The 24,705-nt window shown below is 38.3% G+C and overlaps 1 protein-coding gene and 1 pseudogene across 3 annotated transcripts in view; both read right to left on the bottom strand.

The window, feature by feature from the left end:
- The window catches only part of MAP3K13 (mitogen-activated protein kinase kinase kinase 13), a 191,839-nt gene that overhangs the window by 119,066 nt on the left and 48,068 nt on the right, over window positions 1-24,705 (bottom strand). The window lies entirely within an intron of this gene.
- Window positions 14,365-14,943, bottom strand: LOC114052653 (annotated as a pseudogene).

The following is a 24,705-nucleotide window of genomic DNA, read 5'->3' as shown; positions in this document are numbered from 1 at the left end:
AGTCTTCTAGATGAATTGTGTTATGATTTTCTATAGTCCTATAAGGTAATCCTTTGGTAGTTTGAGTGGTACCAAATCTTTAAATTAATTTAGGAAATATTGACATTTTTATTGTATTATCAAGGCCCAACCACGGGCAATTAATTCCTCTCCGATTATTTGTCTTCTTTTATTTCTGTAAAGAGTGTTTTGTAGTTATACTCATGTCATTCCAGTGTGTCTTGATAAGTACACTCCTTTATAATTTATATATTCTGCAATGATTCTGAATAAAATTTTGTCTTCCATCTTTTTTCTGCTGGGCTTTGTTGGTAATGCACAAAAAGACTGATGATTTTTGTGGTTTTTACTTTATTGAAGTTAACTTTATTGAAGTTATTGTTTTTATGACTTTTTAGTTGAATCTCTAAGCAAACTATCCCATTATCCACAAAAGTGATGATCGTCATTCTTATTTGCCTTTGCTCATTCCCTCATTTTATGTTTCTTGCTTCTAGAGCTACATCAAATGACAGTGGTGACATCATTGAACATCATTGCTTTGGTCCTTATTTTATCCTTAGTATTTTTGTATTACAAAGGATGGGAGCTCTAAGTTTTAGATAGACACTAATTATCATTAAGAAAAGGTCCACTTATTCCTGTGCTTTCTAGGGTTTTTAACATGTAAGGGCTTTATGTTTTGTTAAAAACCTTTTCTGTATCTATTGACAATAATGTGAATTTTTTGTTATTAACATGATCTATTGTGTTTATTGTTTTCCTGATAATGAGCCAACCCTACATGCCTGGTATAAATCCAACATGGTAAAGGCTCTTTGCTAATATTTTATTCTATTTTTTTAACATCAATATTCATTTAATATCAATAATCATAAGAGATATGATCTAAGTTTTCTTTTTCTCCCTTATTTCTACCTGTTTTAGGTATAAGGACCATATTTGTCTTAGAGAAGGAATTTGATAGGAAGCCACATGTCCTGATTTTTAAAAATTTATATAAAATTGGAAGTTAATTATTCTTTGAATGTTTAATTGAATTAAATTGCAAATCCATCTGGTCCTTTTTTTTCATTTTTAGAGTTCTTTTGTTCAATTTCTTTTTCTAAGATTAGGTTATTTAAATGTCTTATGTATTGTTCTGTCAATCTGGATATTTTATATTTTGCAAGTATTTATGCATTTCAGTTAAGTTCTAATTTTTTTTTGGCATAGTTGAACAAAAGAGTTCCTAATAATTTCCTTTATTTCCTCTTCCTTTGTTCTGAATTCCTGTTCTTCATTTTTGATATAGGCTATTTGGTTCCCCCACCCCTTTTTTTAACAAATTAGATAATAGTTTGGTTTCTTTCTCTTAAAAAAGTTCCTACTTTTGTCAATTAAATATATGTTTTTCATTTTTTCTTTTCTATGATTTTCATAATTCCTATTTTTGTGTTATAGTCTTTTAAATTTGTTGCTTTTCTAGTTTTTTAAAAAAAATTATGCCCAATTCATTGTTCTTTCTCTCTTTTGTTGATGAAAGTGTGTATGCATGTATGTATATATAAACACACATATGTGCATATAAGTGTTTGTGTGTATTTTTACACACACACACACACACACACACACATACACACACACAGAGTTTTGCTACTTTGCCTGTATCCCAAAAACTTTAGTCTATTTTCTCACTGTCATTTATTTGAGGCAAATATCTATTGTTTCTAAAATTTGTTCTTTGACCCATCAATTTTCAGGATCAAGTTACTATCTCCATTTATGTTTGAATCATTTCTTCGAATACTTTTTCTTGCTTACAATTTTTATTGCATTGTGGTTAGTTGGTTGTTGTCCTTCATTCTCGAAGAGAACCGAAATGACCTCACTATGTTAGAGTGAAATTACAGTGTGTACAACTGTGGCTGATCAGACCAATAGGAGCTCAGCAGTCTATATGAACATTTGGCGTGGAGTCTCTAAATTTGTGCAACTCACATTTCTTTTGAGCTACTACATCGATTCTGCCTTGCCCATAGAACACAGTTCCTTCTCTGAAGAGGGCATGCCATACTGGACAGTTTTGTGCTGGTCTCTCCCATATCATGCAATCAATTCCAAAATTCTTTTTTAATTTTAGTCTCATTTACTACTGTTGCAATGTTGCCTATATTTGAGATGATGATTTGTGCAAATAATTCCTCCTTTGAGTAATGAGACTGTTCCTTTTGAAGGTAGAGACTGGAATTCAATATAATCCTTTCAATCTTCATTACTGTCCTCAATCCTTTTACTTTGCTTTCTTTCCTTTCCTACTATTTAAAAAAAATTTTTTTTATTAATTTATTTTGATTTATCAACAATCACTTCCATAAGTTTTTGAGTTTTAAATTTTTCTCCCCCTCCTTCCCTGCCTCTCTCCCCAAGCCAGCACACAATCTGATATAGGCTATACATATACACTCCTATTAAACATATTTTCACATTAGTGATGTTGTAAGGAAGAATTAGAACCAACAGGAGGAACCACAAGAAAGAGAAAACAAAACAAAACAGAAGAAAAAAAAATAGCAAATAGTATGCTTCGATCTGCATTCAAACTCCATAGTTCTTTCTTTGGATGTGGATAGCATTTTCCATCATGAGACCTTTGGAGATGTCTTAGATCCTTGCATTGCTGAGAAGGCCTAAGTCTATCAATGTTAGTCATCGCACAATGTGACTGTTACTGTGTACAATGTTCTCCTGGTTCTGCTCACTTCACTCAGCATCAGTCCATGCAAGTCTTTTCAGGTTTTTCTGAAGTCCACTTGCTCATCATTTCTTATAGCACATAGTATTCCATTACATTCATATACCACAACTTGTTCAGCCATTCCCCAACTGATGGGCATCCTCTCCACTTCCAATTCTTTGCCACCACAAAAAGAGCTGCTATAAATATTTTTGTACATGTGGGTCCTTTCCTCATTTGTATGATCTCTTTGGGATACAGCCCTACAAGTGATATTGCTGGGTCAAAGGGTATGCACACATTTTTATAGCCCTTTGGGCATAGTTCCAAATTGCTCTCCAAAATGGTTGGATCATTTCACAACTCCACCAACAATGCATTAGTGTCCCAATTTTCCCACATCTTCTCCAACATTTATCATTTTCCTGTTTTGTCACATTGGCCAGTCTGATAGGTATGCTGTCACAGTACCTCAGAGTTGTTTTGATTTACATTTCTCTAATCAATAGTGATTTAGAGTATTTTTTTCATGACTATAGATGGCTTTAATTTCTTCATCTTAAAACTGCCTACTCATATCCTTTGACTATTTATCAACTGGAGAATAACTTGTATTCTTATAAATTTGACAATTCTATATTTTAGAGGCCCTTATCAGAGACTGGTTGTAAAAATTCTTTCCCAATTTTCTACTTTCCTGCTAATCTTGGTTGCATTGGCTTTGTTTGTGCAAAATCTTTTTAATTTAATGACAATTCTACCTAAGCTAATTTACTCATTCACTGCCATACCAATCAAACTATCAAAAATTATTTTATAGAGCTAGAAAAAATAATAAGATTCATTTGGAGTAACAAAAGGTCCAGAATATCAAGGGAACTAGTAAAAAGAAATGTAGGAAAAGGTGGTCTAGCCATTCCAGATCTTAAATTGTATTATAAAGCACAATCATCAAAACTACTTGGTACTGGCTAAGAAATAGAGTGGTGGATCAGTAGAATAGGTTAGGTATGCAAGACAATAGTAGTCAATGACTATAGTAATCTACTATTCGATAAACCCAAAGACCCCCCCTTCTGTGATAAGACTCAATCTTTGACAAAAACTGCTGGGAAAACTGGAAAAGAGTATGGCAGAAACTAGGCATAGACCAAAATCTTACACCATATACCAAAAAAAAAAAAGTCAAAATGGGAACATGATTTAGATACACAGGCTGATACTATAAGCAAACTGGGAGAGCATGGAATAGTTTTCCTATCAGACTTGTGGAGAACAGAAGAATTCATGACCAAATAAGAGATCAAGAACATCACAAAATGCAAAATGGATAATTTTGATTACATTAAATTGAAGAGTTTTTGCACAAACAAAGCCAATGCAACCAAGATTAGAAGGAAAGTAGAAAACTGGGAAAGAATTTTTACCACCAGCGTCTCTGATAAGGTCCTCATTTCTAAAATATATAGAGAATTGTCAAATTTACAAGAATGCAAGTCATTCCCCAATTGATAAATGGTCAAAGGACATTGAGTAGGCAGTTTTCAGATGAAGAAATTAAAGCCATCTATAGTCAATTCCAAAATGCTTGAGATTTTGAAAGTGTCCTTGTATTGCTTCTTCTGACCACCATATGAGTGCTTGCTATGTGTGAATAAAACAGTCTTTTAGGCAAGCACGTATTTGGCATTTGAATAAGATGGCCAGCCCATTGGAGTTGTGCTGTCTCCAGTAGAGTTTGAATGCCTGGCAGTTTAATTTGAGAAAGGACCATCTTATGTTGCCAGGTCATCTTCAGAATCTTCCTAACACAATTCAAATGGAAGCAATTCAGTTTCCTGGTATGGTGCTGGTAGACTGTCCAGGTTTCACAGGCATACAACAATGAGGTTAGCACAAAAGCTCTGCAGACCTTCACTTTGGTAGTCTGTGGTCAGTAAAGGTTATATCTATGTTGAATATTTCCATTTTTCTGCAATTTTTATGTAGTTTTAATGCCTTAGCACATAGTCAGTTTTTATAAAGGTACCATGCACAAGTGAGAAATATTTCTATTTCCATTCAGTAACCACACATATCTAAAATGTTTAACTTTTCTAAAATGCTATTCAGATCCTTATTAACTTATTTCTTATTTCTTTGTTAGATTTGTTAAGGTCTGAAAGGAATATAGTGAGGTTCCATGCTACAATAGTTTTCCTATCTATTTCTCTCAGTTTTAAATTGAATTTTCCTTTAAGTACTTACATGCTATGCCATTTGGGACATACACAATAAGTATTAAGAGTATTTCATTATCTATCATACCTTTATGTATTTATGTATCATACCTTTTAGCCAGGTCTATTTTTACTATTGCCTTATCTGAGATAGCCTTGTTCTTTTAATTCACCTGATGTGTAGTAGCTCTACGTCATCTCATTTTAATTCTACATGCATCTCTGCTTCCAGTGTTCCTTGTAAACCACATGTTGTATTCTGCTGTATAATCCATTCACATATTCCCTCTATCATATCCTCTTATACTTTCCTCTTTTTCTCTTAGCCTTCTTTTTGCAAAGAAGGGGTGGATGATATAGAGAAGGAATCTGATCAACAATAATAATTTTTAATTTACCTGCTGTGTTCAAATTCATCAATCCCTGCTTCCTTTATTTACCAAGTCCAGAGGCTATTTTTCTTTTACCCCTTCCCTCTTAAAATCCACAAAACAGAACAAACCCACCTTCTATTCTTTCTTTGTCCTTCTTTAATTCCTCTGTGGCCCTAGGAGCTGGTGGGATTCTGAAAGGAAACTTGTCTCTTTTCCTTCTATTAAAATGTAAGCACTTCATAATCACATAGCTCCTTCTCAATGCTCAAATATATTTATTACCCTAGACTTCTCTCTTGTGTTTGCATCTGAAAGATTTTACTCAGCTCTGGTCCTTTCATCAGGAAACCTGAAAGTCCTCGAGACTTGAATAAATCATTTGATAGATCTGTTTTTAATCCTCTGAGTATGTACTCAGCTTGTCAGTAAGCCTGCAGTCCCAGGCCATTAGCAGTGTAGTCTCCAGTCGCTCTTTTCAGGATCACAGGACCCATTCCCATATTTCAGGTCTCAATTAACAGGCCACTCTTAATAGGCATCCTGCCTGACAAAGGACTCCAGTATGCATGTAATTCCCATATCCACCTGACAGGCTAAAATTGTATAGTGACAGAAGAACCGAGACATGCTCCATGTAACATAAGTGAAACATGAAAGGTCGGTCTCCTTCTGGCTGACTAACCGGTGCTGTTGCTACTTAGCACGATGTAACTCTTTGGAGGGTTCGACTTGATGTGCCCTGACAAATCTGTCAAATGGGTCTTTGTGTTTGATGAAAGCTCAGTAGGGTTTTTTGATTGTTGCAGTTCGCACTTTTTGAAAGCTTAATAGGGGGAAACAATCCTGGCTACAGGACCCACTAGGACAGCTCCTGAACTCTGCCTCGGAACCTCTACTGTAGGTTCTTTTCCTTCAGAGAAGCCAGGCTCTGTCAGAATGGGGCTATTGAACTAGACCACAGGTTTTTGAGAGGCTCACTTTCCACCTCTTGCTCTGATCTTAGTACTCAACATTGCCACTGCTTCTGAGTCATGTCAGTGAGCTGTTCTATGTCTATAAAACATCTTTGTGACTTGCCAAACCAAATTTTCCTTTCCTTGCCACCAATACCCTATATATATTTTCCCCATGTTAGAATCAATCAATATAAAATTTAAAAGCTTTTGCACCTTTTACAAAAAAAATGCAGCTAAAATTGGAAGAAAAGCAGGAAACTGGGAAAAATCTTTAGAGCAAGTTTCTCTGATAAAGGCCTCATTTTGAAAATATATAGGGAACTGAGTCAAATTTACAAGGTTAAGACCCATTCTTCAACTGATAAATGGCCTAAAGATAGGAACAGGCAATTTTCGGTGAAAGAAATCAAAGCTATCAATAGTCAGATGAAAAAAAAATGCTCTAAATCACTAATAATTTAAAAAATGCAAATTAAAACTATGAGACCAGATTGACTAAAAGGAAAAAAAAGGAAAATGATAAATGCTGAAAGGGATGTGGGGAAACAGGCCCACTAATACACTATTGGTGGAGCTGTGAACTGGCCCAACCATACTGGAGAACAATTTGGAACTATGCCCAAAAGGCTATCACACTGTGCATACCATTTGACCTGGCAATATCATTACTAGGTCTATACTCCAAGTAGATCAGAGAAAGAGGAAAAGGATTCATGCATACAAAAATATTTATAGCAGCTCTCTTTGTGGTGGCAAAGAATTGAAAACTACGGTAATACCCATCAACTAGGGAATGGTAAAACAAGTTAGGATATATGAAGGTGATAGAATAATGTGCTATAAAAAAGGATGAAGGAGAAAATCAGAAAATCCTCAGAAGACACGCGTGAACTGATGAAAAGTGAAGAGAGCAATACTAGGAAAACAATCTACACGGTAAGAGCAATATTTTAAATACAATCAACTTTGAAAGACTTAGTAACTCTTATTAACACAATGACCCACCACAATTCCAAAGGACTCATTACGAAACATATTATCTACCTCCAGATAGAGAACTGATGAACTCAGATTGTAGACCCCCCCCCATTCTTTTTCTTGCTTGTTTTTGGGAATATGGCTAAAGCAGACATTTGTTTTGCATGACCTTATATATTTTTAATAGGTTTATTTTTCTTGCCTTCTTATTGGGTGATGGAGGAGGTAGGAGAAGAGAGAGAATTTGGAACTAAAAAAAAAAGTCTGTGCTTTATGAACAGAAAAAAGAAAAAAAGTGCAGAAAAACTAATCAACATCCAAAGATTCCGAGGTTAGATGCAGTATCCCATACCCATTGTCTTCCACATCTGTATTCTCCTTTGTTGTGACCAAGCATTTAGTTTTGATGGTTTTATAGTGGTGGCTCTTACATGGTTATAGTTATTGTATATATTGTTTTCTTGGTTTTGCTTTTTTTAACTTTATCACTCTAATTTAATTTCATTAAGTCTCTCCATGCGTCTCTATATTCATGATATTCACCATTTCTTACGGCACAGTAACATTCCTTCTCATACATGTGCATTTTTTTATTTTATTACCAAATCAGCGGTTATCTCCTCTTTGTTACTACATTAAAGTGCTGCTATAAATATTTTGGTATATATTGGGACTTTCTTTTTGTCACTAACCTCTTTAGGGTATAAGCCCACCAGTAGAACTTCTAGGTCAAAGGGGATGGACATTTTAGTAACTCTTTTCATATCCTAACAAATCAAGAATGTTTATAATAATTCGTATCTCCACTGATAATGCATTAATGTGCTCACCACCTTCCACTACTGCAACATTGATTATTCCCACCTTTTGTCATCTTTGACAATTTGCTGGGTGTGAAGTAAAACCTCATGGTTATTTTGACTTGTATTCATTCCTCTTATTGTTAGTTGTTTAGACTATTCATATATAAGGCTTTTCATAGTTTGTAATTCTTTTCAGAACTATTTATATTTCTGTTAGTTGTCTTTTCATCTTGGTCATCAGATCCTCATCAGAAATATTTGATACAAAGATATTCCCCCCCAATTGACTACTTCTCTTATCTTAGTTGCATTAATTTTGTTCATACAAAAGCTTTTCAATTTCACATAATCTAGATTATCTATTTTATCTTTTGTAATCACCTCTATCCTTTGCTTGTTTAAAAATTCACCCCTACCTCCTAGCTATGAAAGATAAATGATCTGCTTCTCATTTTTTATGACATGACCTTTATTAATCAAGTCAAATCAATTTTGAATTTATTGTGGTACTGGTGTAAGGTGTTGGTCTAAACTGAATTTCTGCCAGACTGCTTTCCAGCAGTTCTTGTCAAACAAAGAGTTCTTTCCTAGTAATTTATGTTTTCTATTTTATTAAATGTTGGGTTGCATTCAATTATTCTAATTTTTCCTCATCTAGTCTATTCTATTGATTTATTTTCTAACTGTTTTTAATTAGTGCCAGATGCTTTAAATGCAGTTTGAAGTCTGGAAATGTTTCCCTTCCTTTTTACCTCTCTCCCCGCCCCCCCCATTATTTCCCAAGACATTCTAGACCTTCTGTTTCTCCATGCGAATTTTGTGATTTTGTCTAACTGTAAAGTATGCATCCCTTTGGTAGTTTAATTCATAGCTGTAAATTAACTGCTGTAATACTGTCATTTTATTTGTGGCATGGCTTAGCCATCAGTGGCAAATATTCCTGCAGTTATTAAGTTATCCTTCATTTCCTTAAGAAGATTTTTGTAACTGTAGTTAATTAGTTGTTGAGTGTTCTTTGTTAGACTGATTCCCAGATATTTTATGCATTTTATAGGGACTTCCACTTCTGTTAATCCCATCTGGATATAGTGATTACTATATAGAAGCACTGTTGATTTTTGTAGGCTCATTTTGCAGCCAGTAACTTATTACAGTAATTGTCTCAGTTTTTTTATTATGATTTTTATATGTTTTTTTTCCTAATCAAACCATCATGTCATCAGCAAATAAGGATAGTTTTGTTTACTCTTTGTGTACCTTTATGACTTTAATATCTTTCTCTTTGACTGCTATTACTAGTATTTCTATTATCATGTCAAATAATAGCCGAGAAATGGAGTATTCTTGCTTTATTCCTGTATTTATAGAGAAAGCTTCTACTGTTTCTCCATTGTATATAATGCTAGCTTTTGGTCAGAGATAGATACTTTTTTATCACTAAAAAAAGATGACTCCATGCTTATACTTTGTAGGGCTCTCTTTCTTTCTCCCTCTCTCTCTCTCTCTCTCTCTCTCTCTGGCATAAATGAATGCTAAACTTTTTCATGGACTTTTTCTAAATCTATTTATACAATCATGTGGTTTTAGACATTTTTGTTTTTAATATGATTATGGTAACTGTTTACCTAAGGCTGAATCATCCTTGAATTCTTGGTATAAATCTAACTTAATCACAGTGAATGGTTTCCTGAATAAATTGTTGTAATCTTTCTCTCAGGATTTTATTTAAATTTTTGAAATCGTATTCATTAAAGGTATTGCACTATACTTTTGTTTGCCTTGTTATTCTCTAGTTTAGTTATTACAACTATATTTCCTACATAAATAGGAGTCTGATAAAGTGTTTTCCCCCTCAATATTTGAGAATAATATATATAGCATAGGCATTGTTCTTTAAAAGTTTGATTGAGTTCTCCTGTAGAGCCATTTGAAATGGATTTTTCTTTGGTAGTTTCATTATAGCTAATTCAATGCTTTTTTGAGATTCTATTATTTAATATATTTATTTGTGTTCTGTTAATTTGGTTAATTTATATTTTTTTTTCAGATAACCTGAACTGTCAGTTTTGTTTGTATACATTTAATTGTGTATTATAAGTTCCAAAAATTCTTTTTTATTTCTTATATGTTGTGATTTACCTTTTTCATTTACTATGTTACCTATTTTGTTTACCTATTTCATTTATTTTGTTAATTTGATTTTTCCTCTAACAAGCTGGTTCTTCTGGGAAACCCATGATTCTTAAGCTGCTGCTGTGTATACAGAAGCAATGGTTTTGAGTAATACAGAAATGACATGTTCTTTTAACATTGTTGCCTTTTGCTTCTCTTCCGACAGGTTTTCCTCCAATTCAATATTTTTGTATTTGAAGTATGTTCATTTCTCTTTTCCTTCTAAGGATTCATTTTTTTTTTCTAACCTGCTTAGTTTTATTTTCTTTAATTTCTGCATTGAAGCTATGAATTAAGACATATATTCATTCCTAATTTCTTCTTACAGGTTTCATTTTTCTTTTAAACCATTCTGGAATTTCTTATTGTTCCATGCTTTCTTGGGATTCCATAAGATTCTACATTTCATTAGGCATTGGTTCACTTTTGTTTTGAAATATTTCAGATAGCTTTGTGCTTTCTTTGAAGGTTTAATCTTCATTCTTCCTTCTAATGTTAGAATTCTCTGATGGCATAACTACTTGCACTCTGGTTTTTATTGAGTTCTCTTCTTGAAATCCTTGGATTTTCAGTCTTTTCCCCTTATGTTGACCTATCACTCACTTTCTCCCTCTGCTGGTAGACAATAATCACCTACCTCAGCTTCCTATCTTATTGAAGGATTAAGTTTTCAACAGGCCTGATCCTTGCCCTAAGTAGCTTCTGGCCTGTGGCTACTTACAGGACCTGACTCAGTTCCTTCAGGCCTAGTGCAGCAAGTCATATTGGCTCCCTGACTCAGTTCCTTTCCTGGTTCCCCTCCTTACCCTTCTCTGTTTACACCCCATCTACATCTACTACTTTTTTCAGAGCTAGGGGAGAGTGGGCAGAGTATAATGGAGAGAGTCTATAACTTTGCAGATCTCTAACCTAGAGGCCACCCAGTTAGAAGGCAGAAAACTCATCTTTCTTTCTCCTTAAGTGGCTGGGCAGAATGAGTGCCTATTGCTTGCTGTGGAGAGGTGTGCCAGCACAGAGAGCCTCTGAAGCAGGAGGAGCTCCCGGTATGAGCCCTGACCACAACTCAACATGTCCATCACAGAGCTCATAGTCTTTTCACACAAAAGCAGCCTCTTCAGAACTTCATCGGTAATGCTGAGAGCATCACCATTCTTCTGATCCCTCAGGTATGCAACTTTGGCATCATCCTCAGCTCCTCACTTCTGCTTGCCCCATATATCTAATCTGTTGCCACATCAGCTCTCATGTTTATCCCTTTCTCTCCACTGACATAACCACCAACATAGACCACGACTTCATCCCCTCTCAAATGGACAGTTGCATAGATTCCAAACTGGTCTCTCTGTCTCAAGCCTTTTCCCACTTTCATCCACTTTCCACACTGAAAATTATTCAACTGGTAATAATTTGGAAACAATGTAGACAAAAGTGATGGATTTGGAGAGTACAGAAAGAGACAACTTAAGAATGACTGGGCTTATGAAAAAAAACTATTAGAATTTCACTAGATTTTTCTACAAAATGAGAAATAGTGGCACAAATATGATACACCAAAAGGTAAGAGATTGAAGGCAAAATCAGTTTCCAGGAAAGATGAAAATGTTTTTGAGGTCAAATCTTGACATTTAGAAGTGAGGAAAGTGAGGAAAGAAGAGATCAATTGGTTGATTTTAAGTAAGACAGAAAGAAAGAAAAAAGCTAGGGAAGGAGAGTAGAGCGGCAGCCCTGCCTTAAACAGAGGTAACACACTTATAAACACTATACAGTAGAGAAACTGGCTTAAAGTTGAATGTACATGTGTTAAATTTTGGAAAAGAGCAATATTACAAAATGAACAATCTTGCAAACACAATGGTAGTGGCTTGGAAAAGTATAACTACAACCTTCAATGTAAATTGATTAAATTCCTCTCCCCCCCCCCCCCCCCCAAAAAAAGAGGAAGAAAAAAGATTGATGGATGGATGAAAAACACATCCCAAGAATATTCCCCCAAATATTCTGTCAAGTAACTTACTTGATCTGAAAAAATTACATAAAATTAAAAATGATTAAATGGACTAAATTTTACCATATTCCAGCCAAGGCAGAAAACCTGGAGTTGCAGTGATAACACTGGAATAAAACTGAAGTTAAGTGAGAAAACTCAATGTGCTTTCTAAACAATCAAACAATAAACATTAAGCACCTACTATGAGCCAGGTAATATGCTAAGCACTGGGATAAAAAAAGAAGTAATAGACAGTCCCTGCTCTCAAGGAGCTTACAAGATGGCCACTGACAATTACTGAAGAGCAATTTTTCACTTCTAGCATTTAGTGACATGTAATCTAAATTTATAAAGTAACAGTTAACTAACATATACAAAGAATTACAATGAAGAATAATAATAATGGGAGACTCATCCCACTAGCAGAATATGATAAATCCAACAAAAAGATAACCACGAAAGCAGTGACAGACATAAAGAGAGCATTGAAGAAATTAGGTATATGAAGAAAACTGAATGGAAGAGAAGAACAGACTTTCCCCCCCCAAAATACATATGGAATATTCATAAAATTGATCATATGTCGGGATAGTCTGAGATAAATTCTGAAAGGCAGAAATTTTAAACACATTTACAGATCATAATGTGATCTGTAAAAAGTAAACAAAGACAATATTATCAAGTGATGTAAGGCTATACAGAAACTACAAATAACTTGTTGCTAAGGTAAAAGAATAAATTACAGAAACAGTAACAGATTGTAATGAATAAAGTAGCAATATAAATGCAACACTTTAAAATGTATGAGATGCAGGCAGCACTACTCAGAGGCAACTTTATATCCCTGAGCACTTTTATTAACAAGCCACAAAAAGAAGAAATTAGTGAGTTAAATTTGCAACTAAAACATTAAAAAAAGAAATTAATAAACCAAAAGCAAGTATAAAGGGAATTATGAAAATAAAAGAATAAAACAGTTAACAAGAAGTGGTAAGAGCAGCTGACATTTATATGGTGTGTTAAGATTTGCCAAACGCTTTACATACACCAGCTCCTATGACATTCCAGGCAGCACGGAAGTTTGATACTTCAGGTAATTATTATCCTCATAATACAAAGGAGGAAACTGAAGCTGAGAAGTGAATTCCTTGTCTACAGTCACACAGCTAGTAAGTGGCAGAAGAAAAATCTGAATATGAGATTTATTTATCCAATATAACAGCTTTTCTTTTTGGATAACAAAATGAACTTCTTTTTTAAAAATGGGAGTGAGGAAAATAACATTTAAAGATTGTAAATGATAAAAGAAAACTCACAATGAATGCAAAAGAAAAACTACTTGAGATGATGATGTGCAGCTATTTCCCCACAAAATACAGTGAAATACAATGATCAAAGTATTCTTTAAGTTCAAAGACCCTCTGTTAATAACCTCTGAATATTACTTTGCACAGTAATTTCATCCATTCCAATGAATTCAACCATCATGTATATGAAGACGATTCTCAGATCTAGATACCCAGCCCAAATCTTTCCACCAACCACCTTTTGGACATCTCCAACTGAATGTTCTGTAGATATCTTTAACTCAACATGTCTAAAGCACTTAGCACATGTTTAGCCCAGAGTAAGGGCTTTGCTAAATGCTTGTTAACTGTACTAATTAGAACAACTCCTTAGAGAATGTTAACAAGCTTTTTGCTACTAACTTGTTATAAATTGCACAAATAATTTTACAAACATATCTCCCCAACTTGCATTTTGTTTCAAACCTTAAAGCATACAAATAAACTTATTTGTATGAGAAGTGCTTTATTGCAATAATACTTTACAGACCCAAGACCTTGGTTTATAATAAAATTAAAGTGAGAGAAAGAGAAAAGAGAAAGAGAGAGGTAGAGAGAGAGAAGAGAGAGAAAGAGAGAATCAGGGAGTGGGGAAAGGCAGGGGGGAGACACACACACACACACACACAGAATATACAACAATCAATATACCTATTCAAGAAATCTATCATCTTCTTAAAATGTTGTTTAACAAGCTGCAGAAAAGATGATATTTGGAAGCAATACGCAAATGAAAAAAAGCAACTTGTGTTTTTCCAATTTTCACCCTTCACATGCAGGAATCCAAGCCTAGACTGCAGGGCTAAGGAATCATCATGTTTTCTGGGCAGTGGCCATTTGCCTATTTCGATTTCCAAACTCCTCTTCCTCTTTATGGGTTCATTTCTGCTGTAACAGACTGGGTGGATAACAATCTTTCCAGGTGCTGCAGGCCCAGCATCTGCACTGTTAGTCTTCCTAGATGAATGGCTTCACCTTCATGAAGTTGGGGACAAATCCAACATTAAGACAAAGCATCTTCTCTCTTGAACCTATGGAAAGGCTTCCTTTAACTTTACTCCAAACGTTGCCAGAATGAGAGTGATCATCAAAGCACCAATTCCAGGAATTCCTACATTTCCATGGACAAAAACTTTTCCTCATGTTTGGAAACTTCCATCAATAATTTCTTCAGTTATGGGGAGGGGGGAATGAATTATATTTTCAGCTAGATTATCTGCAATGTCCAAAACAAAATACCTAAATAATCGTTGAAAGTTTGGTTTGATTAAGTTTGCATCAATGTTTTGCCTTGTGCATATGACATGGGTTAGTCGGTGTTCTGTGGTCCAGGTGGCTTTTCAGAGCTGAAGAATACGGGCCCCCAAACAACCCAGATAAGATTTCCTGCATCCTCTCACTTCGTGGAATAGACCAAGTTCTCAGCCTCTTCTTTGGACGTTGGCAGGAAGATGGATCCAACTTCCCATTCTCCTTGTCCAGAGGGCAGATTATGCTGCTTCTCACCTCTTAGCAGGGCTCAGCAGGGCTCAGTTCCTCTCACTTTTTTTTAAGACCTTCCTGAGGGGCAGCTAGGTGGTGCTGCAGTGGACAGAGACCTAGCCCAGGAGTCAGGAGGACTTGAGTTCAAATCCTGCCTCAGATACTTACTATCTGTGTGACCCTGGGCAAGTCACTTAACCTCTATTGCCTCAAAAAAAAAAAAATACCTTCAGGGGTGTGGCTGATGTTTCATCCAGCCATTGGCTAGCTGCCCTATAATTCCATCAATTTGATGGTGGAGCTTCCTATTTCCTAAAGACCCAACACTTCCTTCCTTATACTTCCTTTATACATATAAGTTCCTTAAGGTTTCACATCCTTCACAAATTATCTGTTTAAAATCTGAAAGGGACACAAATGAAACCACTTATCCCTTTCAGGGCAAATGTCATCAAGTAAGCTGGAGGAAGGGGGACTTAATTGATCAAGGTCTTGGCTCACCCACATTCACATTCATATTCAAGTGAAGGGTCTTTGACAAAGTACAATATCCATTTATGTTTTTAATAGGAATTATAATTATAGTTATAGGAATATAATTACAGGAATTTTAATTCCTATAATAAAAATCATAGGAATGCAAGGATTTTTCCTTAACATTATAAAAAGTATTCAAAATAAAGAGCTAATATTATATGTGGTGAAGAATAGGTATAAAATGGTAAAAAATATTCCTATTAGTAGATGATGTTAAGGTATATTTAGAAAACCCAAAAGACAACCAAAAACATCAAAGTAAGAAATGGATTGAGCAAGATAGCAGGATATATTATAAACCCACAAAGACATCAGCATTTCTGTATATCACTAACAACCGAAAAAGAAAAGAAAAGAAAAGAAATCAGTAGCAAGAGAAATAAAAATTAGAATAAGGATAGGACTAGGAAATACTTGTAATATAATCTATGAAGATATACACAGCCCTATATAAAGTCAGTCAGAAATACTTCTAACAAAAGTTAAGGGAAAAATAAATTGGAGAGATAGCCAATGGACATGACTATGTTAAGCTAAAATATGGTAAAAGTACCCAAATGTATAGATTTAACTCCATACTCATCAGAATACCAATTGGCTACCTCACAATTAGGTAAAGGGACAACATAATTTATTTAAAAGAACAAATGGAAAAGAATATGAAGGAGGGTTTTGCTACCTATGGTCAAATTATATTACACATCTATAATTATCAAAATGATCGAATACTCCATCAAACAAATAGGGAAATAGATGAATGGAACTGAATAAATAAGCCAGACTATGAGCCAAAGGCATATAAAAAATTACTATTTGGTCAATCCAACACCACAAAAAAATGGAGGAATGAAATTCTCATTCTGCAAAAATTGCTGAGAAAACTGGATGGCAGTATGGGGGAAAATAGTATTTGATTCACATATCACACTATGTACTTCAATAAATTCCAAGGAGACTGCATTTTTAAAATGAGAAGAAAATGGAATAATATATCATCACAACTCTGGAGAAGAATGCTTATCTAAATTCAACAAATAAAAGAAATGATAAGAAACAAAATAGATGGATGTAAGCATATAAAAATAAAGACTTTTTCCATGATCAATAACAAGTTGGGGGAAAATCTTTGCCAGAAATATTTTTAATAAAACTGACATCCAAAATTTCTATGGAACTGACAGATTAATAAGAGTAATGCCTATTTCCCAATGGAAACTCAGGCCAAAGAACAGTGAGCTCTCAAAAGAATACAAATCATTAACATGATTGAAAAATGATTCAAGTTCCCTAACAACCAGAAAAATACAAATTAAACCAACCTAGAGATAACATCTTACCCCTATGAAATCAGCAGGCATATTTTAAAATGATTACAACTCAATGATGGCACAGCTGTGGAAAACAAGCATGCTCTTACTGGTGACAAGAACTGGTACAATTCTTTTGAAAATTGATATTGGACAATCCAGCAAACATTTGTGCAACAAATATGTGCATGGCACTATGGTAGGTACTGCGAATAGAAAGGCAAAAAGGGGAGAAAGAGAAAGAAAGAAGTTTTTTTGTTTGTTTGTTTTTGTTCTGGTAGTTAAGTGAGAAGGTAATTTTTGGGTGATCAGTGAAATTAGCATGTCATCTTTTCTTTTCTTTTCTTTTCTTTTTTTTGATTAGGCAATGGGGTTAAGTGACTTGCCCAAAGTCACACAGCTAGTGAGTGTGATGTTTCTAAAGCCAAATTTGAACTCAGGTCCTCCTGAATCCAGGGCCGGTGCTCTATCCACTGTGCCACCTAGCTGCCCCCAAGAAGTTTCTTAATAAAAACACACAATGGGGCAATATTATTAACAGAAACTAAGGGGGGGGGGAATCAAATGAACAGTAATATATTGAGAATTAACAACAGATGGTGTAGCTGCTGTAGTGAATCTTGCCTCATATTTTACAGAACAAGATTGAGGCCATTAGTCGTGAACTCCCCCATCCTTGCTCCCTCTTCCTCATATCCTACCCCTCAGATGCCTTCGGCCCTCTCTCCTCCTTCATCCCTGTTTCACATGATGAAGCAGCCTTACTCTTGACCAATGCCAACCCCTCTACTGCTCAAATGGTCTGATTCCATCCTGTCACCTCCCACAGATCGCCCCCTCTGGCATCCCTGCTTCCTCACTTGGCTTCCATCTCTCCCTGCGTACTGGTTCCTTCCCTACTGCCTATAAATACGCCCATGTCTCCTTCATCCTGAAAAAAACCCTCACTGGATCCTTCTATCCCAGCTAACTACTGTCCTATATCTCTTCTGTCCTTTGTAGCTAAACTCCTACAAATGGTAGTCTTCAATAGCAGCCTCCACTTTCTCTGCTTTCTCTCTTCTTAAGCCTTTACAATCTGGCTTCCTACCTCATCGTTCCACCAAAAATGTCTCTCCAAAGTTACTGATGATCCCTTAGTGGCCAAATCCAATGGCTTTTCTCAACCCTCATTCTCCTTGCCCTCTCTGCAGCCTCTGTCACTGTTGCTCACTCTCTCCTCCTTGATACTCTCTTCTGGACAGCCAGGTCTCCTCCTCCCCCTCAGATGCCTCCTTCTCTGTCTCCTTGGCTCGACCCTCTGCTTGATCAGGCCCACCAGCCATAGGTGTCTCCCAGGGCTTGTCCAAGACCCCCTTCCCTCCACCTGAGGTACTACTTCACTTGATGATCTCATCAGATCCCAAGGTTTCAATTGTCATCTCTTTAAAAAAAACTCTTAGGGCTTAGATCTATTTATCTAACCCTAATCTCTGGACTTCTCCAGTCTAGGCTTCTCCAAGGGCCTTTCAGACATCTCAAAGTGAATGACCAGTAGACCTCTTAAACTCACTATGTCTCCATTATCTTTCCCCCTAAACCCTCCCCCACCTCCTATCTTCCCTATTACTGTAGAAGGCAACACCATCCTGCCCATCCCTAAGGCTCCCAAACTAGGAGTCACCCAGGATTCTTCTTTCTCATCCCTCATATCCAATATGATGCCAAAGCCTGTTGATTTTACCTTTGCAACATCTCTCAAATACACCCCTTTCTCTCCTCTGACACTGCCACCCACCTGGTACAGACCCTTATCACCTCACTTTTGGACTACTGTGGTAGCTGCTAGGGTGGGGGTGGGCCCTGAGGGCCTCAAGTCCCTCCCCACTTCAATCTTTCTTCCATTCAGCCACTAAAGTGATTTTCCTAAAGTGAAGGTTCTATCATGTCACCCTCCATACTCAATAAACCAGTGGCTTCCAATTGCCACCAGGATCAAATACAGAATGTTCTGTTTGGCATTCAAAGCCCTTCCTAACCTTAGCCCCCTTCTACACTTTCAGGCTTCTTACACCTTACTCCTTAACACGTACCCTTAGATCCAGTGACACTGACCCCAGGACCTTTCCACCAACGAGACCCCCCATCTCTGGACTCCAGGCATTATTTCTGGCCATCCCCCATGCCTGGAATGGTCTTCCCCCTCTTAATTCTAGTGTCCTTCCTTCATTGATTACTTCCTATTTATCTAGCTAGAGCTTGTTTGGCACATATTTGTTTGCCTGGTGTCTCCCTCATGAGATTGTAAGCTCCTTGAAGGCAGAGACTTTTGCTTCTTTTTTTAATGCTTTTTGGTGAGGCAATTGGGGTTAAGTGACTTGCCCAGGGTCACACAGCTAGTAAGTGTCAAGTGTCTGAGGTGGGATTTGAACTCGAGTCCTCCAGACTCCAAGGCCAGAGCTCTATCCGCTGTGCCACCTAGCTGCCCCCTTCTGCCTCTTTTTGTATCCCTAGCACTTAGCTCAATGTCTGGCACATGCTGTTTTCCAGTCATGTCTGACTCTTCACGACCCCACTTGGGGTTTTCTTGGCAAAGATACTGGAGTGATTTGCCATTTCCCTCTCCAGCTCATTTTACAGATAAGGAAACTGAGGCAAACAGGGTGAAGTGAGCTTGCCCAAGGTCACACAACTAGGAAGTGTGTGAGGCCAGATCTGAACTCAAGGGGAGGAATTTTCCTGACTCCAGGCTTAACAAATGTTGATTGACTGATTGATTGTGAGGTCAAGCAAGGCCAATGGGTTTGCCAGTGGCCTCACAACTGGCAGGTGGCAATGTACCCAGTTCTTCTTTGCCCTCTCCAGTCACTACATCACATTTCCTCTGTGATGATAATGAATTCCATTTTGGACATGTTAGGTTGGAGACTCTGAAGTCAGGCTGGGTGTTGATGTGGTGTTGGAACTAAGCAGAGAAAAGAGGGCTCAGGGAGCTGTTAGCAGAAGATGCCAATTGCATCCATAGGAAAGAAGCCCATTTCACATATACCAGTCCCTGTAAGTGTCGAGTGAATTAGCTTTGGGCTAACCAAAGGATGGATCTGGGGCAAGGGGCATCCAGCATCCAGGGCCAGAGCCATTACAACTAGTCAGTCAAGCAATCAACATTGACTAAGCACCTACTATGTGTCAGGCATTGTGCTAAGCACTAAAAAACCACAGTCCCTCCCCCCATGGAGCTCACATTCTAATGCAGGAAGACAACCATCAAGAGTGCTGATTCCAGGGTCAGTGCAGAAGGACTGAGTCGGGTCAGAGGAGACATTTGGGGAGGCCAGAGATGCAAGGGCCCTGAGGTCAATGACTCATCTGGGCAAGAAGAGCCCAGAAGTACTGAAGCCTTGCACTGAGAACTCCTGTAATGTCTAATCTAATAATCCAACACTGGATCCTAGGAATGTTCACACTGCCTGACCATGGGGACACCACCTTGCTGAAGAGGTCAGCCCAGTATAACACGGAGCAGGACCTCCTCCCCAAGCTGGGGAAGAGAAGAGAAATTGCCTGTAAAATGCCTGTGGATACCCCCATCCCTTCCTTGGTAGTTATTTTTACCCATATGGTATGTTTCTTAGTTGTGCTTAGTAACAGAGCTTGGGGGGGGGAAGGAACACCACGCAGAGAACCTGTGATCTCATTGGTGGGGGAACTTCCGGCATAAAAATTCCCTCTAATGATGAAGATCAGCAATCCAGAGGTAACTTCTGGTCTTGCCTGGGCCATTGAGAGGAGCCCTGCCTAGGGTCACATAGCCAGGATGCGTCAGAAGCTGGGCTTGAAACTCCCCAGGGCTGAACCAGATTAAAATGTCATTGGAAAATATTTAACAAAAAAAAATATTTAACAAAATAAAAATACACCATAGATGATGTTAACTTGTGGTTTTCTAAGCCAATCTGCTCCCCACAAAGGAGTCTGTTCTATCGGAATTTGACACCAGGCTGCTTTTCAGTTACAAGGAAAAGAGACGTTATGGGCTCTTTTCAGAGAATAAGGAAAGGTAGAAGGCGAAACCCTCGTTTCTCTGAAATGCTAAGCAGGGGGGTTCTGGGACTTCAGGTTCAGAAAGGAGGGGACAAATGGCAACTAGAAATCAGAAGGAGGCACCAGCCAGTCACAGGACATAAAGTGCTGGACCTGGAGTCTGGAAGCCCTGAGTTCAAATCCAGACTCAAACACTTCCTAGCTGTTTGACCCTGGACAAGCCACTTAACCCTGTTTGCCTCAGTTTCTTCATTTGTCAAATCAGCTGGAAAAGGAAATGGCAAACCACTCTAGTATCCTTGCCAAGAAAATCCCAAATGGGGTCATGAAGAATCAGACATGACTGAACAACAACAACCTTTTTAGCTATTCTTATTTGCAATCCTATACCTACTGTGCTTTCATAGACTAACAGTATTAGCACATCAGAGAGCCACAGGGTAGGAAGGAAGCATCTGCGGGCCACAGCCCAGGCCTCCCTTCTGCCCATACCAGGGCTGCCTCTAGCCAGCACATTTAGTCATGCAGAGAAGAAAGGGAGGAGAGGGAGAAGGAGGAAGAAGACGAGGAGAAGAGGGAGAAGGAGAGGGAGAAGGAGGAAGAAGATGAGGAGAAGAGGGAGAAGGAGAGCGAGAAGGAGGAACATGTTGCTATAGCACAACTGTAGCTGTCTGGGGGTATCTTTCTGTTTGTGTCTCTCAGAGTGGTTGGCTCCTTCTATGAGCAGGTTCCTGCAGAGGGTTGGGGCAGCTCCCCTAACCCTGCCGCCAAGCTTCTGAAGGCCCACTGGGACGTGACTGGTGAGCAGGTCATGCCACGTTTCAGCAGAGGCTGCACTCCCCTTTGGGGATTATTCCCCTGATGCTTGGAGAAGGGAAGTGATTGACCTTCTCATACAGGCGAGGATCCGAACCCATGCCCTCTGACTCTTCCCCACGTTCTTTCCTACCCCTCCCAACACCTGAATAAATTCCTTTGTGCATTCCAGCCCCCGTGACTTTTCCCACACACATCCCAGCAACCACACACACATCAACCTCTGTCGGCACAGTGGCTATGGACATTATTTCACTGGGGATTTTCTCCTTTACTTTCCTAAACACAGGAAATACTTGGGAGATGGATCCCACATCCAGCACCTCTGTGGTGCAGGTGACCACCCCAGCTAAGAAGGGTCACCTGCTTTGTCTTCCTTTCTTTTCTGGTGGATTCCATTTTGCCATTGTCTGCCTCACTTCGGAGCTCCAAATTTTCATTCTCAATTCAAAGCCATCTGCCAGCACTATAGCTGACGCCCAGGAAGCTCTGGTTTTCTGCTAATAACTCAGTGACAGGAAATACATATTTGTTGAATTGAAACCCCCAGCAGGAGAGAGGGGAACCACACCCCTGCTGCAGTGATGGAGGCTGGGTGGACACTCCTGGTGAACCTGGAATCCCTTGGACATGGGGGGATAACTTGGGAGGGGAGGAGGGGAGTACAAGAAAGATGTTTAAGTTCACACTGAGCAGCTAGTGCTGGCTGCAACCAGCCCCTGAACTTCTGAGAAGCAAAACGGGACAAGAAAGGGAGAAAGATCATCAGGGAAAGAGATGTGGGCTGGGCCTCAGCTTTGCAACTTGAGGTATAGCAGTATGAGGCCCCAAGTCCTGCCAAGGTCAGCCCCGAACACAACTCTCTTCTATAACCGGTCCAACAGGGGATCACCCAGCAAATCAAACACTAAGCATTTATTAGGTGCCCACTACGTATCACTAGACTGCAAGCTCCTTCAGGCCAGGGACTGACTGGTTTTTGCCTTTTTCTATCCCCAGTGATTCGCTCAGTGTTGACTTGATCTGACTCTCCAGGCTCTAGAGAGGCAAAGACAAAAAATAACAGGAAATGTGCACATACATTAGTGCATTCAAAATACATACAGGAGAAATGCCAAATCAATACAAGGTGGCTCCAGGAGGGAGGGCAGCACTCACAGCTGGGGGTGGGTTGGGGCTTCAGGCAGGAAGAAGGGACTTTAGGGGGCAGAGGCAAGGAGGGCATGCACACCAGGCATAGTGGTGGATGATGCACAGGCACAGAGAGAGCTCAGGGAATGTCATGTTTGAGCCCAAAGACAAAGCCAGTTTGGTCAGACAGAGGCAGCAGCATAGAGAACAGGGGATGTCATGAGGAGGCTAAGAAGAAAGGCTGGGAGCTTGGCAAAGCCAGTCAGTCACTCAAAGACCTCTCTGGAGGGGGGCCCCAAGACCTCCCACACAACTCCAATTGTCAGGAAATTTTTCCTCAGATCAAGCTTAAATCTGCCCTTTGGCTATTTCCCCTCTTTACTCCAGGTTCTGCCTCCAGGGGCCCAGCACAGCAAGTCTGATAACAGCCCTTGAAATATCTGAGCACAGCTATCCTGTCCTCCGTGAGTCTGCTATCTTTAAGCTAACAGCCCCAGGTCATTTAATCCATCCTCATCTGGTATGACCATCCTGGTCACCCTCCTCTCTGGCTTATCAATGCTCTTATCAAAATGTGGCCCCCAGAACCCAACACAAGTAGCTAGTTAAGCAGCATGATTGAAAGAACCCTAGACTTTACATCAGAAAGCCCTGAATTCAAATCCAACCACAGACCCAGCTATGCTCTGTCAACCTCCCTTTGTCATCTGTAAAAGGAGATAATAATAGCAACCACTTCACAGGACTGTTGTTAAGGATGGAATGAGAAGGGTTGTAAAGTGTTTGTGGAAAACTTTAAAGAGATCTAGAAATATTAACAATTACGATGAACTACCAAAAAGCAGCATAGCAGAGTAAACAGAGCACAGGATTTGGGACTCAGGAAGACCTGGATTCAGAACTCCCTCAGATACTTGCTAGCTGTGTGACACTAGGGAAGTTTCTGAGCCTTAATTTTTTTACCTGTAAAATGAGGAAATTAGACTCTATGACCACTAAGGTCCCTTTAGACTCTAAAGTTTTTGAGTCTTTGAGTACAAAAGGACTCCTGCTTCTCTGGACCTTCATGCAACGCCTCTCAACAGAATCTGACTGCATTAGCAGGGTTTGGGGGGCTGCCATGTCATAGCTCGCTAAAACCATCAGGCCTTTTTTAAAAAAATGAAATGCTGCCTAGCCATATATCTCTTCAACCTTGCACTTAGGAAACTGATTTTATTCAAGTCAATTCTGTGACTTTTCGATCATCCCTATTACAATTCATCTTCCTAGATTCAGCCCCAAGTTCTAGCCTGTCAGGATCATTTTGGAGATTCTTGACTCTGCTATCCTATATGTTAACTATCTTTCCCAATTTTCTGTCACTTGTGCATTTGATTAGCATGCTATATATGTCTTTACCTAAGTCATTGATTAAAAAAAAAAGAAGCAGTAACATTAAACAGCACAAAGCTGAAAACAGATCCCTGTGGCTCTCTACTGGGGACTTTCTTCCAAGATGACAAGGAGCCATTTGACAGCTCCTCTTTGGGTCTAGTCAAGCACTCAATTCTGCATTCACTTGTACTATCATCTTGTCCAAAGGAATTACATGAGAGATGTTATTAAAAGCTAATTTATAGTCCAGAGACCTGGGAAATTAGCCTAGATTTAGACTCAGACCACACTGAGAAGTGATTGTGAATGAGTCCATGAAGTCCAAGCCAGCTGAGCACAAACAAAGATAGTTAATGGATCTCTGGCTTAGTTCCTCCAGCAGTGAAGTCAATGGACTATATGTATTATCTAAAGACCAGCCCTGGTGATCCGTGTGATGAGATCACAAATCCACTGAAGCCTTGACATATTCAAGTTCCAA

The sequence above is a fragment of the Vombatus ursinus genome, unplaced genomic scaffold (genome assembly GCF_900497805.2).
Source record: "Vombatus ursinus unplaced genomic scaffold, bare-nosed wombat genome assembly UNPS02014808.1, whole genome shotgun sequence".
NCBI lineage: Eukaryota > Metazoa > Chordata > Mammalia > Diprotodontia > Vombatidae > Vombatus > Vombatus ursinus.
This window is presented reverse-complemented; position numbering and strand designations above follow the sequence as displayed.